Here is a 16,790-nt window from a genome sequence, read left to right as displayed (position 1 = left end):
CCAGCTCTGTCCCTCACGACGTGGGTGACCCTCAGCCAATTATCTGACTTCTCTGGGCCACCTTCTTGCTCCATTAAACATGGGTAATCGGAGTCTGTCTCATAGAGTTGTCCGGAAGATAGTAAGATACAGAGCACATGAAGGGCCTAGTACCGGGCCTACCCTTACTTAGCGCTCAGTGAGTATGGATTCCATTCACTACGGAAGCTGCAAACCACAGGCGGCCCCTGAGCACCCAAAAGGTGGCCCGTCCCCCTCGAGAAGCATTAAGAATAACCTTGTGCAAGAAAAAAAGGGATGTCGAACACCAGATTGACACATTTGTAGACTGACTACGTGTGAAACGATATTTGGGCTATAGCAGGTCAAATGAAATGTTAATAAAATTAAATTTTCCGCTGTTCCTTTTCCTTTTTCCTGATGCGGCTACGAGAATATCGACAAGCACACGTGGGGCCCATGTCCGATCCCTACAACACAGCACTGCTCTGGCCATAGGAGTTCCACGAAGGCCGAGGCTTTGTGGCTTTGGCTCACTGCTGTGTCCCCAGCATGTGGAACAGGGCCTGACTCGATGAGGGAGCCTCCAAGCGTGTGAGGAGCTGAAGACCGGGCTTGAGGAGGTGGGGACAATCCTGAGGCAGTCTGGGGGCAGTGTGGGTTTCATACTGTTGAGTAACCTGAGTCTGGACAAAGTACTCACAATGTGTCCCCAAAATGGCCAGATTCAAACCAAGTGGGACAAGGGGCTTTGCCTCCCTGGGCCCTGGGCTCCTCGTCTCTTTTGAACTGTGGGAACCACGAGCCTGCATCAATTTCTTTTTCCTGGCGGGTAGAGAGAAGAAATCCCAAGCCAGGAGGTTGAGCCCTAAATATTTTCTCAGTCTCCTTTTCTGTTCCCAAAGAGGCTCTCTGGCTGAGATTTCTCCATATTGCCCCAGTCAATAATTTGTTTGTTTAAGGGTCCGCTTTGATTTTACTTAGTTTTAGATGCTTTTCATCAGAAGCCAAAACCTTGCGATCTTTTTCCTTGATCTTGTAATGAAATTCCCTCAGAGAGATTTAATTCTAGCTAGAGCCTCCCCTATGCCACAGATCCTTTAAAGAAAAAAAGACATCTAAATAACAAACATCCTGCCATCTTCAAATAAAAATCTCCGAAGGCAAACGGGCTTGTCTCCCTTACATCTGCCTCCACTCTCTTGCCAACTATACCGACAAATTCCCTACATTTTGTTTCAAAAAAGGGAAGGTACTCAACATACCACAGCCTCTCATGTTCCCACACATGCCCTGAAGGGATCCTGCCGCTCTGTGAACATTCTCGGCCGTTTTTATGTCAGTCAAACACGCTTGTGTGATCTGCGTGGCTCTCACCTGTGGGCCGCTGAGTGAATTCTCCTCCTGACTTGCTCCCAGCCTCCCTACGCGGAACTTTCTGGAATAGAGCCGGTGCTATTTCCATGCCCAACCCTGGCTCCAAGGGCTCATGAATTTTAACCTAAGAAAAGAGTAGTTTCCAGGCCAAACTGATTTCTTAGAGAAGATCTCGCCCACCTCTCCCCACCCCGGGGTGGAACGCCAACACTATTTTTGATCAGAAAGGATAAAAAAAGATTTACCAGACTCAACCGTGTCGTTCCAAAGCAAGAGGAGGGCCTCCGCCAGGTACCAGGGGTAGAGCTGCCTTTTCGAAGCAGCAGACACAGGGCACAGAACACACTTCATCACCCACCCGTGTCGCAGCCACTTGTGGCTCTTGCCTTCCCTGTCACCCAGCAGACCTGTGCTTGAGGAATGCACACCAGTTTTGAGCAAGCAGCAAGCAACAGGACAAGAAATCTGCTTTTTTCCAAAGAGGGGTATGCTGCATTCCAAAGCCAAACAGATTTCACCTGGAGGTCCTCTTCAGCTGACACTCACGGAGGGACCCCTTAGAGCAAGACATGGCAGGTGCCAGGAATAAAAAGTGAGCAGCCCATTACTCGAGCCCTCAGAAGCTCACAGTCTAATGGAGATAGATGTATGTGACAAAGTTAAACGTTAAGGTTGAATGAGGAAAGGTAGTGTGTGTGTGTGTGTGTGTGTGTGTGTGTGTGTCCTGAAAAATGATGGGAAGAAATATACCCCAGTGTCATGTTATGTTAATGTTAAGTGAGCACCTCTGCTTATCGGTTCTATGCGTAATTTTTCTCCTCTTCTTTACTATTTGTTATATTGTTGGATAGTTCTTTTTATAATAAACATACATTGCTTATAAATACAGCATGTTTCTCAAGAAAAAACGTCAACAGATTATTATAAAGGACAACTATTTGGATGATAGGCTTTGTGGAGAACAGGGCACATCTATGGGCCCTGTAGTATAGGTAGAATTGGGGAGTCCGGTAAGGGGAGACGACCTCAAGCAAAGGAGCAGCATGAAATGGGCCCCAGAGCTGGAGTGATGGAGAGGACGATTTGGGAAGACGTGAGTAAGAAGACAGTACGCATAGGTACTCACCTAGAGTGAGAAGTAGGGCTTCGGTGCTGGGGGGCCTCGAATGCCACACCAAGTAGACTCGGTGGCTTATGCTTTGTGTTCCTATGGCCCTTCGTGTTGGTTGCTAGCATACCACTCATCACACGGCATTATCCTTGGTTGTATCCACGTCTCTCCCCCACGAAATTTTTAGCCCTCAGAGGTAGGGGATCATGGATCATTCCTTCTGTAACCATAGTACCTAACATAAAACAACTAGCACATTAACAGGAGTCAACAGATGCTTCCTGGGTGAACTGAATTCTAAGAGGATTACTCGATTTTGTAGGTTGTAAGGAGTGGGAGTCACCAAGAGATCCAGAACCGAATGTATTTCAGGCAGTTAATATGCGCCAAGCCCTCCGCTAGCTGCCAGACTACATTGTCTACACGGGTCCTACCTATAATCCTCTGCGGTTTTGTCCACCCTCGTTCACACACAAGGCTCGAAGAGGTGGAGTAACCTCCCGCAGGACAAACAGTCAGTGGCCAGTCTGAACAGAGTGGGGAGGATGGGGTCGAACAGAAACATCGCAGAAACAAGGAGACTACAGCCGCTCGAGGTTGCAGAGACCTGAGTTGACCCAGCTGCTCAGGGCGCAGAAGTGAGGAAGTGGGGCAGGGGCACTCTGGAGGCGGTGCTCAGAACGGAAGGCTGACTCTTCCTTAGCTGCCTCATTTATTAAACTGATAAGAACAGATACTACACTTGATCTTAGCCAAAAGGCCGAGAAGCGATAGCTGCCTCATTTATTATTTCTGATGTGAACCCAGGGACACACAGCACCCACGGGGACTCCTCTGGTATTTGGGAGAGCTCTGGCCCATCAGAAGTAGGACTTGGGAAAAGAGCCCCTCCCCAGGCTATGCTCTGCCTTAGGGTCAAGGTGAGGTGAGGGCCTTGGCACAGGAAGGGGCAACTGAGTGCCCCTTGACACCAGCCGTGGTCCTCCATCCCAGCTCCCGAACGTTGGCCCCACATCTCATTTGAAGATGCTCTTCCCCTTCACAGTCCAGGCCAGGGATGGGTGCTCAGCTTCCTGGAAGCAGGCAGCTGCCCGGGATGCCCTCTAGCAGGACATCCTATCCGGCGGATCCCAGAATTACTCCTGAGGCTAACAGCTTTGTTTTGACCGGCGCCCAGCGTTTTGGTGCCTCTCCGTCAACGTTAAAAGAGTAGCCACTGACCTAATGGTGCCCGAGGTGGTGTCCATAGAAGGAAGTGACCTCCTTCCTTTTTAGGCATTCATTCCCAGAAAATAAAATGAAAGAGTTCTTACGCCCTTTGCTCGTTTCTGGGACAGTGGGTAATGTTACATCCCCAACAGAGCTGACAGTTGAAGACCAAGAATAACCACAGGTCGGTTGCTCTCCTCTGTTTCCTCTTCTCTCTGCCCCAATCCAGGTGCCCACATTCCCCCCACCCCCCAGGTCAGGGCACTGCAGTCCCTTGATGGCTCTTGCCAGGCTGTGTGTGATTGCTTCTTTACCCTGAAGGCGACTGCACTCAGGTGACCTCCCTACTCCCACATTACTGGTCCTCCCTGAGTTGGCCGTTGAGGACGATGCCTGGGAAATGCTCACACCAGATCCAGCCATGTGATCCATGAGCCTGTGTCTGGGGCGTCCCCCACCCCCTCAACCTCAGCTTCTGCGCGCCAGCCGGGAAAGTCAATGAGGACACCAAGTTCGCGGGCATTGTCAATGAACAACTTCCCCTGCTTACGTTTGTGGACCGTAGGGCATGGAACCCTGTTCCGTTGTGCCGTGCCCATGAAGATGCCTTTGCATCTGCAGGAGCCTTGAGGTTGGTGGCTCTCCTTCCAGGGCGGAGGACTGAGGATGGTCCCCCCGGAGTTCATCAGGAGTCATATGACTGCACTGAGAGCTCTGCAGTGGGATCAATGGTCAAGGACCTTGGCAGATCCAGCCCGGAGCAGGAGCAATACCGTCCAGACTTCCAGCACTGGAAAACAACAGCTTTGCTCCCCTGTGAAGCCCCCATTATAGGGGGCACTGCTGGTGCGGGAAGAGGTGAGAGCAGAACGGATTCAGGGACCAGTTATAGGAATCCAAACGTGAGTGTTCAGGGACACGTCTCCAGGCCAGGTAGGAGGGTGCCCCTAAAACATCGCCCTTTCCCTCCTGCCTCAGCACCCCTCAGCGGCTCCCACACATGCAGAAGGAGATGCAAACTCGCTTCCTGGGCTTCTGGTGCCTTTTGCATTCCTAAGAAGCACAGAAGGGTGATTTCCTCAAGTAGGATGGACCAGCACAGAGAGGAGGGCATCTTTCTCAGGACAGGAATCGTCCATGCCCAGGGATTCTGTGATGGGCTCCCTGCAGAATTTGTTCTACTCATCTTAGAAGGCCATTCTCTGTTCTCACTGTCCTGCCATCTGTCCTCCCTCCAGCCGCGCCTTCTTGCTCTCACTCATTTTGCTGCCATTTCTTAAAAACTCCTGAGAAGCCCAGGGGGCACAGGTGATTAAGTGGCCAACTCTTGATTTCAGCTCAGGTCATGATCTCAGGGTCTTGGGATCCATCCCCGCGTTGGGTTCCCTGCTCAGGAGGGGGTCTGCTTGAGGATTTCTCTCCCCCTTCCTTTGTCCCTCCCCCCCTCAAATAAATACATTAATTTAAAAAATTAAAAATTAAAAAATTTTAAAACCTCCTATGTTTCTTCCGTCTTACCAAATGTTATCGGCCCTTCAGGCAGTGTCTGGGTTTTCTAGAGCTGCCATAACAAATCCTCAAAAACCAGGTGTCTTAAAATAGCAGAAATGTGTTCTTTCATGGTTCTGGAGGGTGGAAGTCCTAAATCTAGGTGTCCACGTGCTGTGGCCTCTCCAAAGGCGCTAGGGGAGAAATCAGTCCTTACTTCTTCTGGCTTCTGGTGGTTCCATAAGAACAGTCTGTGCCTCTGTCCTCACATGGCCTTCTCTTCTCCATGTCTGTCCTCTGTGGGCCAAAAGGTCTATAGGGACACTTGTCACTGAATGGAGGGCTCCATGCACAGCCCAACACGATCTCATCTGGAGATCTGTGACTTAATTACACCTGCAAAACCCCTTCTTCTGATAGTGTCACATTCCTAGGCCTGGTAGGTTAGGAGGCGGACCTATCTTTTCACCGTTCACCCCACTCGAGACAGTGATTCTCAACCCTCCTCTGGAGACACCTGTAGACTCTAGACACCCGGGCCTCAATCCAGAGATTCAGTCACCGATGATCCTGGGTGGGGTCAAGGCGTGAAGTGTATTTGTGGGCTTTTGTGTTTCTTTTTGTTGAAGTTACCTGGTTTCTCTGGACCAGCTTGGGGAGAACCGCTGTTCCAAGTCCCGAGGACTCATAACATCTCACCCAAGCAGACACTAGGAGTGACATAGACCTTCCTGCTTTCTCCTCCAGGATTATTTCCATGGAGTCACAGATCAGACTGCCATCTACTGGTATTTTCATGCTGCACAAAAGTCAGAGACCTTAGAGACCTCCACACTCTCTGATCCATGCTGTTATAGAATAACCCTGTTCCTCTAACGAATATTTGGAAACACCTTCCGTGTGGCCTGAGGTGACCCTCCCAGGTTGCACTAATGAAGCAGTCAAGGCGTACACCTGCTTACGATGAATAAGATTAGATTATTCACTTCATATGAGGAGTACACAGAAATTTAAAACAAAACAACAACAACAAAAAAAAACAGAGGACAAGAGAATTAAAAAAAATATTTGGAGGAGAAATAACAAACCCGCTTACCGGTTTGTATCTGACGACAGCAAGGAGGAAACAGCCTCGACTGAGGTATGGACAACATGTCAGGTAAAATTACTAACGTGAAAGTAGATAGAACAAGGACGTGTGTTATTCTTGCGAACGAGTTAAACTTGATACAGGGTCACAATAATTGATGATGTCGATACGGGACAGGGCAGTGACGAAGAATCATGGAAAACATTGTCTCCAATCTGGAAATCCCACCCAGAGGGAGGAGGCACACATTCAGTCTTGACCATTGCCTTCCCCCTGTTCATGCTCTCTCTTTTCCATTCTCTCTCTCTCTCTCTCTCTTCTGTCTCTCTCTCACTCTCCCTCTCTCTCAAATAAATAAAATCTTTTTTTAAAGAAAATGTTTGATACATCTCAAAGAGGAATATCAGAATTAAAAGTGAACAAGAAAGGCAACCCCAAAGCAAATCATTGTAATGTCTACTTTTTGCAAGACGTTTCTCATCATTGTCCTACAATTGCATATACATATATTAGATCTATTTTAAAAGCAGTTTCTAGAAAGTAGGTTACTGACATGGTGACATGTCCCATGCCTCTGCTTATTTAATAACGTGTCGTCCTGCAACTGTGTGTGTTAGATGAAGTCCTAATCGCCTGTTACAAATCTGTGGGTGGTCTCCTTGCTTTTGCAGTAACTACATGTTGCACTGAAACTCTTGTCAGTTAAATGTATGTTTGGAAATGCTCTAATCTAGAGAGAAGGCACAGAGTGGGGAAATTATCTAATCATTTCAAGATTTTGTCTTTATTTCACTTTATTTCGCTGAGGCTTTTCTTCCTTGAAAACGAGCTCTTCAATCACTGGGCTTTGGGGATCACTTCCTTGAAAACTTCTCAGTATGACTATGTAGAAAAGTATTACTAATTTCTATTTAGTTGGGTTGAGTTTGCGGGGCGGGGCAGGAGCCAGTGCTTCACTGATTGGGTTTTGCACTTGGAATCACGACCGGCACCCTCAGCCCCCACACAGGAAATTCTCAGGGCATTTGTCAAAGCCACCCCACGGATTTACAGAACACTTTCTAGGGCTTCTGTACTCAAAGCACTGTGGTCTCTGGGCCTGCAGCAGCCCCTGGGAGTCCCTTGGAAATGCAGAATCTTAAGCCTGGAACTAGCTTTACTGGATCAGAAGGTGCATTTTTAACAAGACCCCTAGGTGATTCCCATGCACACTGAATGGGTTTGTAAGCAGCCTTCTGGGGGTAGTACTGACCCTCCATCAGGAATACTGACCAAAGCCAGCCTTCCTTGCTTCTCCAATGACGAAGCAGGCCCAAGGAGGCCGGTTGACTGCGTATTGTGCTCCTGTTCTTGTCATTAAGCTCCGTGACATGGGGTTCTGCTCTCGTATCTGCACACAGCCACCAGCACAGAGACGTACACACAGCTGTGGCCTTGGAAAGGGCCCGAATCTGTATTCCCTCAGGACTGAATACTGCTTTTTACCCAGAAGACACTGGCCTTCCATGACACATCTGTAGATGCACAAGCAACAGATCCCTAGTGCTCGCGGGGCCTGAATTGCGACACCTCCGTTTTGAAAATTTCGCCAGCTGCATGGAGGACCGGTGTTTGAATGCAGAACAACTGGCTGCCTCCCCACGCCCTCTGCCAGGAGGCCGCTTGGGTCAGCCTCCCGCGGAGAGAGAGAGTGAAGCAAAGCCAAGCCCCTCGCTGCTCTGTGGTAACTACAGAGACATTCGATGCTGTCCCATGCAAGCTGAGGGGAGAAGAAAAATCAAGGGCAGCAACAAAAGGCCAGGAAGGGAGCGTCCCTGCGACAAGAAGCCCCAGCAGGCAGATCCGTCTGCTGACCTGTGACTTCAAAGGTCAGATTCAGGGGCGCCTGGGTGGCTCAGTCAGCTGAGCGGCTGACTGCTGGTTTTACCTCAGGTTGTGATCTCGGGGTCTTGAGACGGAGCCCCACATCGGGCCCCACACTCAGCATGGAGTCTGCCCGGGATTCTCGTGCTCGTTCTGCCCCTGCCTCTGCTCATGTATTTTCTCTCTAAATAAATAAAAGCTTCACAAATAAATAGATAAAAGTATGCCAGAGCCAATGACCTATGAACTACACCCTCCTGGCCCATCCCCCCACCTCAAATGTTAACCCACCCTCCCCCTCACACTGCACCCCCTCCCCGCCAAGAATGGAGAAAAGCTGCGATGGGAGCAGCAAAAGAGAGAGGAGGCTTCCTTCAGGCGGCCTTTCAACTCTGACTGAGGCTCCCCACCAGGGGCCCCCTGGGCTGCAGAGCTGCGGCCACTGTCAGCTTCCCCCCGGGCTGTGGGCAGGAGGATGGCTCCATATCTCTGCCCACAGTCTCTACTTCCGGGCCCTCACTTCCTCCCTTCATCGAGCAATGGTAAAGACTCAAGATGACTGGAAGCCACCCACCTTCTCACTCCGCGGCTGTGAGTTTTTTTCTTTTATCACATGGAGGCCCTCGCCCGACCCCTAATGCCGTTTCCACACCATACTGACCAGGTGGCCCAACTAGGCTCCTAGAACCGGGGTGCGGCTCGTTCCCCTTACCTCACACATCTAGCACGCCACCTCACCTTCAGAAGCGGCTCTGTACATGTCAGGGGGCCGGAAGAGCAAAAGGGGCAATGGAGCCGATGACAGCATGACCACAAAGGACGAGCCCTCACCTTCGTGAGGAGAACAAACATGCATTCTCATCACAAGCTTTCTTTAGGGCATGTCCCCAACTCGCCCCTTTTCAGAGCTGCTCCCTTACCGTTGTCAGGGTTGTCATCACCATGCCACCACTAATGGCAAGCTTAAAAGGTGAGAGGTATAGCTCTAAGTCACACTTTTAAAATTTGAAAGGCAGCATGAAATACCAGCGAAAGCATCAGGTTCTACAGCCAGAAGTTCTTGGGCTCAAATACTCGTGCTGTGAGTCCTGGTGAAGCGACTTCACCCTGGCACTGTTTCCTTGTCTACAAAATGCAAATAGGACCACCACAAACTCATGGGGTCCTGGTGAACTAGGGCATGTAAGAGAACAACTGTCGAGCTCATTTTTATTCCGGGTCCCCAAGCATTCCTGGGTCTACCCAAGCTGTGCTAAGACAACCAGCGAGCAGAGCTCCTTCCCCTCTACTCTGCGGCGAAATGGCAGGGACACATAGGTGAGCCAACACGTCAGGAGCAAATGAAGCAGAATCACACCCACACAGACATCCAGACATCCGCCCTCTCCTTTTCTTCTTGAAAAAGACCACCTTTGGCTTTCATTTGCCAGTTTGAAGAGACGTGAGTACCTGAGTGATTTCTTCTTTCTTCTTTAGCCACCGTTGGAAGCACAGTGGTGATGCTCGGTGGCCGTCAACAGACTTTTTAGACGACAGACGTCGGGGGAGGGTGGGGAAACATTAGATGGGAACAGGCTAGTCCCAATGTCAGGGATCCTTACAGACAGCAGTCACTCAGTCCATACCCATGGTTATTAGAACCCACTGTTTCCAGTCCTTTTGATAATTCAAAGATAGTTCGGAATTTTTCAGCGTTATACACATTTAGTCATGGGCTGGAATGACGGGCTTACTCACTTCACCATTACCTATAATAAATGCCAAATGACTGAAAATGATGACCTGTGTCCATCGGTAGGGGCTTGGTTGAATTAATCAGGGTACATCCCTATAATGGAGCACTATGCCCCCATCAGAAAAAAAAAAAAAAATCAGAAAACACTCAACATACTCATAGGAAAGGAGTGCCAAGATAAATTAAGTGGGGGGTAAAAAAAAAAAAAGCAAAGTTTAAAAAAGTGTATCATAGGCAAAAACAGGGTAGAGGTATCAGGTATATTTGTACGGACTTGTATTTGCAAAATGAAACTCTAGAAGGATGTACAAAACTAATTTAAGCTGATTACTGTCCCAGGAGGGGGAAGGGAAGACAAATACAGCCCAAGATAAGATTTCACTAGATATCTTCCTGGAATGATTCTGTTTTTGAACTATGTAAACATATTGCCTATTCATAAAAGGATATAAAAATATCGTGTAAAAAAAATACAGCAGCCGCTGTGAACAAAGGACGTCCTCAGGCTACACATGGAAAGGCCTGCAGGCCTCTGGTTTATAACTTCTGTACTGATGGGCCATAAATTGGGGAAGGAGCAGCTGTTAGCAAAGGGAACGAGTTCTCCTAGGTCTGGAAACAACCCGGTTGTTGAGCGTCTGTTATTTGGGATTCCCTGTGAATTGCCCGGCAATGAGCTGGTTGGATCCAGAAGCTGCTCCTCTCCATAGGAAAGGGATACATCTTCTCCCAGGGTGAGGTGGGACTCCCCCACTTTCCTTGATAGTTAAGGCTGCCTGAAACCCAAATGGTCTGGTTTTTCCCCTCCATTGGGACTTCTCCCCTATTTGTCCTATAAAAAGGGAGAGTGATAGGAATATGGAGGTTGTCCCCTGGAGCACAGTATCCCAGTGCATCCAGCCAAGCCCCAGGTCACACAGACTCCCCTGGAGAATGTCAGAGGAGAGAGAACAGAGGACATGTGCATAGTACCAAGAGACGCTCAATATTCACGCCTTCCGTATGTGCTTGTCTTGCCACCCTGAATGAGCTCACTTAGTGTTCTGGGTTGAATGGCGATCTCCAATAAAGACGGTTGAAGTCCTCACCCCAGGACCTCAAATGGGAGTTCATTTGGAAACAGACATTGCAGATGTCACTAGCTAAGATGAGGTCATCTTGGAGTGTGGTAGGCCCCTAGTCCAATAAGAAGGCAGTCATGTGGGGGCCGCCTGGGTGGCTCAGCTGGTTAAGCGTTTGCCTTTGGTTCAGGTCATGATCCCAGGGTCCTGGAATGAAGTCTGCTCGCTCTCCTTTGCCTGTCGCTCTCCCTGCTTATGTTCTCAATCTCTCTCTCCCTATCAAATGAATGAATAAAATCTTTAAAAAGTCATGTGAAGATAAAGATACAGAGGGAGAAAGCCATGTGACTATGAAGGCAGAGCATGGCTTACATGGCCACAAGGCACGAAATGCTGAAGATGGCTGAAAGACCCCCAGAAAGTGGGAAGAGGCAAGGAAGGATTCCCCTACAGACTGGGGAGGGAGCATGGCCTTGACAACACCTGGACTCTGGACTTGAATCCTCCAGAAGGGGGAGACGATCAATTTCTGCCATTTTTAATCGTTTGTGATACTTTGTTATGGCTGCCATGGGAAATGAATAGCTCCGGCCAGCTCACCAGCAGAGGAAACTGAGGCTGTCTCAGCTCAGTAGGTGGTTGGGAAGGCACAGAGGGCAACTCTGACCCAAAGGATGAAAACTCTGGGACCTGGGCTGATGGAGTTCAATCGTGTAGGTATGCAGTAAAAACTCAGCCAGTCAATCATTACAGAGCACTGACCTTGTAAGGAACTTAGGAGAGAGAAAATGTTCCATGACTGCCCTTGAGGAGTTGAGAATGTGATGGCAGATTTAAGACACACATGAAAAGTATAATACACACAAATACATACACACATTATATATATATATATATATATAAAATACATATAATACAACATATTTCATGTGGCCAAAGAAGAATGACCTCACCCCCAGGCCGATGCCACAGATGTCACCCCTAACTCCCTAACTAAATTCCCACTGGACGGCCATCTGGCCTCAATCTTCTACTGTGTTTCATTTTAGCTGCTCCTGATAAGTGTGTCTGGAAGACCTGGGAAAGCGGCAGCATGTCAGGCTAGTAGTCAATTTCTAGAAGTTATCAGCCTGTTCCTTGCTGAGCCTAAACTCCTTGCCCATTGTGGATATCCACTGCTGTCCACGATCATTGTCTGCTACCCCTGGTCAAAGACTCTCCCACCAGTTTCTTCTCAGCCCCCTTCACCTGTTCAGATCCTATTCTACAGTTCTCCACGAACCAGACATGCAGGAAACTCAAAATCCAGGCAGGTTAGCAGGGCAGACTACAAGAGTTTTTAAGAGGGGCTCCAGAAAATCAGAGACACCCCCCGCCAGCAGGAATACTGCATCATCATGCAGAACCTTTGCTTATTTGGCCCTGCCTTCTCACAGGTTCCCACCACACCTGGCTCAAGGAACCTCTGATTCTTACCGTAAGCAAGCTGGGTGGCCCGTCACACGCCTGGGGTTGGGGAGGCAGCACTCCAGGCTTGAATGCTCCTGGAGATCTCTCTGAAGTCCAGGCCTCTGGGTCGGACAGCTGCTCCAGGAGGAAGAGACGTGGTTGTGCTGACTGCCAGGTGGACGCCCAGGCAGGGCTCATGAGGAAAAGCTGCAAGTCGAGGCCACTCCACCCCTGACCAGCAGCCCGATGACGTGACGTGGGCTCCAGGCCAAGCTCCTGAGGGACAGCTGTGGTCCGGGCATGAACTGCAGATGGAATAGACAGGGGAAAGGTCTCCTCGCTCTGACTTCAAATAATTCATTACAGATATTCAGAGTAGAAAAGGCCTTTGAAGTCATTTAATTTGTATCCTGTTGCTTTTCAAATAAATTTCCAGCTGGGATTTGGGTCTGGTTTTGTAGCAGACACTGTGCTTAAGCAACATCCATTTCTCCCTTGCTCCTTTCCAACAGAACTCTCATGGTGTTACCACTCACGGCAGGCGCCTGTATGCCCAGCCCATGGGCCCTATGCCGTCCTACAAATGCAAGGCCCCTGACCCATGAACAAGTAGGGGGTGGGCTTTCCACCCCCTCTAGTCATTGACACATGACATGGTTTTCTGAGCTATGAAAAAGAGAGAGGCAGGAAATCTTCCTCTGCTGGATGTTGTCTTTGCCCAGGCACTTCGTGCCCACGATGGGGAAGCATAAGGGAAGAGCAGGTGAAGAAAGAGCCCAGGGGTCCTTGAGGACATCGCTGAACCACTCAGCTGAACAGCCCCGATGCCCCCCTTCCTCCAGACTTCTCACTATACACGTAATACATATCCTCGCTGTTGACATTCACTGAGTTGAGTTTTGGGGCTGTGTTTTGACTGCTGAGAGCTAAGATTATCCTAAATGATGTGCATCCAGATGTTCCCCAAATCATGAGTCCATATTCCTGAAGCATAATCTCGTAATCCTGACTACAACCTCCCGCACTTTCCACGTTCTCTCCACCTTTTCTGGGTATCCAGTCCTCTCCCCGGATTTGACCCGTGTCACCGCCTTGTCAGCACAGTGTTCAGTTCTACGGTATATGCCAATTTGGTCACTGAATCCGTTAAATATTTTTGAGTCCCTGTGATGTACCAGACAGGGACATCATCCTCACAAATGAAGCCCCGGAGAGCGCATGGTGGGGGAGACCCACTCCTGGCCAGGAGGTAGGTGAGCGCCAGCGGCAAGTCCCTCGATGGGAGGTGCGTCCCGGCCTGGGCACGCATCAGGAAAGTGGGGGTGGGGAGTGCTAGCAAAATCACCTTGGAAAACAAACTCATTCTCTGGGGAAGAGCAGAAGGTTGTGAGCTGCAGACCTTCACCACCAAGGATATGAAGATAAACGATAATGGCGGCCGCAAGCATTTCCTGAGCGCTTATAACGAACCAGGCACTGTTTCTCGGGCTTTCTGAGGATTAACACATTCAGGCCTCCACCAAAGCTGATGAGGTAGCTCATACTATTCGCCTCATTTTATGGAAAAGTACACTGAGGCTTAGAGAGGTTAAGTGACACAGGAAGTGAGTGGCAGGGGCAGGATTTGATCCCGGTGGAAGGACTCACACTCTTGACCCGTCTACACCAGTGCTTCTCACAGTGGTCACCACCAGAACAACAGCACCAGCGGTTCCTGGGACCTGGGACAAATTCAGATCTTGAGCCTCATTTCAGACTTGGGGAATCAGAACCTCTGTGGTTAAGACCCAGCATGTGGTGTTTTAACGAGCTTCCATGTGATTCTGGAAGCCCCATAATGTTGGGGAGCCCCTGCTCGACACCGTACACACATGATGAGAAAGGATGGCATATTCAGAGGGAGGTGAATGGTGGGAAGAGAAGCAAAGCCAGCAAGAAAGATGGGGTGGGGGTGTGCAAGAACCTTCCGTATCAGCCTAAGGAATTTGGGCTTCCCTGTACAGGTGTTTCGGAGACACGTGGGGGGTGAGTCAGGGAAGCAGCATGATCAAGCTTTGTGCTTTGAGACAAGATCTCTGGCCCTGGTGTTAGGAATGGACTGCAGGAGAAGAGGCCAGGAGGGAGCCCAGCTAAGAGGTGATACGAGCAAGAACAGGGGCGGCACTAAGCAGATGGCAGAGCAACGAGGAACAGGCTTACAAGAGACGGGCTGTGATAATAGCAGGGCGTGGGATGTGCAGCTGGCAGAGGTACCCAGGATGCCTCCGTGGCTTTTAGCCTCAAAAGTTAGGTTGGTGGGGAAACTATTTAGCCAGGTTAGAAATAATGGAGGAGGAACATGTTGGGCAGGAAAGATTAAAAAATGTCCATTGGTAAAATGTGAAGACCGAGATGTCTGTGAGACATCAGGAAGAAGGTATTTCAAAATGCAATGCCTAAGAAGGATCTGGTGCTCAGGGGTGGAGTCCAGACTGGTCATATGGGTTTGGGGTTCACCAGCATAAATGTGATGCTTGGAGGCAAGATAAAGCTAAGGCTGATCACAGATGTCTAGGGAGGAAAAGATAAAGGCTGGATTTATGCAAGACACTAATTTTCTTTTTTTCTTTGAAGGGGGAGAGAGTGCACACTTATGTGCAAAAACTGTAGGGGAGGGTAAGGGTGAGTGGAGCAGAGGGAGAGAGAAAGACTCCACACCCAGTGCAGAGCCCAATGTGGGGCTTAATTCCATGACCCCAGATCACGACTTAAGCCAAAATCAAGAGTTGGATGCTTAACCAACTGGGCCTCCTGGGCACTCCAACACGAACATTTAAGGGACACAGAGCAAGAGAACAAAGGAGACTCAGAAGCAGAGCTTAGAGGGGTAGCTAAAAACGAAGGAAAGAATGCTGCCTCAAAATCCAAGGATAAGGAAAGTTGGAGAATGTTTAAAGATGGAGGGTTGACAATGGTTCCAAATGGGAAGTCTCACATTTCAAGACTGAGAAGAAACGCTGGCTTTAGTAATGAGGAGGTCGCAGGTGAACTCAGTAAGGGCAGTGTCAGGGGAGCGAAGGAGACAGAAACCAGATCCATTCACAGATTTATTCTCTAGATGGGCAATAACTACCACATGTCAGGCTTTGTGCTTTGTGTTAGAGATACAGAGATGAGCAGGACGTGCATGAATCCACCCCCACCAGATGGTGGAGGAAGACAAAGAAGAGAAATTACAAAAAATCATGGAATCACAATTGAACTAAGTGCTTTGATGAAGACGCGAAGGGATATCCTCCCCATAGGAGCATAGGGAGAAGATGAGGGAAGGGAAGGCACATTAAGAGGCCGGGTCTTCCAAGATGAACAGGAGTGAGCCAAAGAAGAGGATGGAGAACATCCAGGGAGAAGGAACGGCAGATACAAACACTCGCAGAGAGAAAGAGCTTTCATGAGTCCAGGAAATGGAAGGAAATCAAGGCGAAGAGTACAATTTTAACATGGCAAGGACTGGCCAGAGGTGAGGTTAAAGAACAATGCTCTGGGGGCTAGGTTAAAGATCTGGGACTTCACTCGAACCGTGGGAGGAAATTACTGATGCTTAGCCTAAAAGTCTGGGAGAGTCATGATCTGATTTGTATTTTTTAAAAGATGACTCTGGCTACTTGTCAGGGAATGAAATGGGGAAGGGAGAGGAGGGACAGGGAGTGGGTATACTGAAAGCAGCTGGGGAAATGTTATGGTCCAGATGAGAGATAGTGATGTCTTGTTCCAAGTTGGCAATGAGTACATTCAGGTGTATGGATCCTAGAGCCACTTAGTCGGGGAGATCAGGAGGACTGAGGGGTTGGGTGTGGTAAATGGGGAGGAGAGGCTGAGGCCTTAGAGTTTGGGCTCTATGGTCCCCTCTACATCTATTTTGGATTCATCCAGAAGACCACTGGGATGGAGTAACACGGACCCCTGAATTCCAGGCAGAGGTAAGACAAAACTAGAACTCAGCAGCAACTGGGAGACAAGTCTTACCAAGCCCTCCTCTCCTCAGGGTGCTCCTAATCCCTTAGAGATAAAATGATCCCTCAGATAGGAGGTCCCTTGAAGACCCCCTTCTCTGGCCATACTACTTCCAGGGTCATGTCCTCTGGGGATAGGGCCCAGAGGAGAACAAGCTTCCATCGCTCTGCCCCTGCGCTGGGCAGACACGCTGACTGGCTTCTCTTAAGGCGTGCATTCACTGTTCACCACATTCATAAATTCAATTCATAAAACACATTCAGTACAGTATGGACAACTCCAAGTCCCAAAGGCCAACCTCCACTGGATTACTTTTTCCACTCATAATTTTGTCAATTTTATTTTAATTTTTTATTATGTTCATTTAGCCAGTATATAGTACATCATAAGTTTTTGATGTAGTGTTCAACGATT

The 16,790-nt window shown here is 49.0% G+C and overlaps 1 protein-coding gene and 1 pseudogene across 1 annotated transcript in view; both read right to left on the bottom strand.

Annotated features, from left to right (window-relative positions):
* Positions 1-12,543, bottom strand: part of CRACR2A (calcium release activated channel regulator 2A) — a 102,319-nt gene extending 89,776 nt beyond the window's left edge. Inside the window, exon 1 of the mRNA XM_044226772.1 lies at positions 12,411-12,543. The gene's annotated coding sequence lies outside the window, so the exon portion shown is untranslated. The remainder of the gene's footprint in view (positions 1-12,410) is intronic.
* LOC122892697 lies at positions 3,155-3,260 on the bottom strand (annotated as a pseudogene).
* Positions 12,544-16,790: the final 4,247 nt, after the last annotated feature.

This window comes from Neovison vison, chromosome 12, assembly GCF_020171115.1.
Source record: "Neovison vison isolate M4711 chromosome 12, ASM_NN_V1, whole genome shotgun sequence".
NCBI classification, from domain to species: domain Eukaryota; kingdom Metazoa; phylum Chordata; class Mammalia; order Carnivora; family Mustelidae; genus Neogale; species Neogale vison.
The sequence above is the reverse complement of the archived record's forward strand: the minus strand, read 5'-3'. Positions and strand labels throughout refer to the sequence as shown.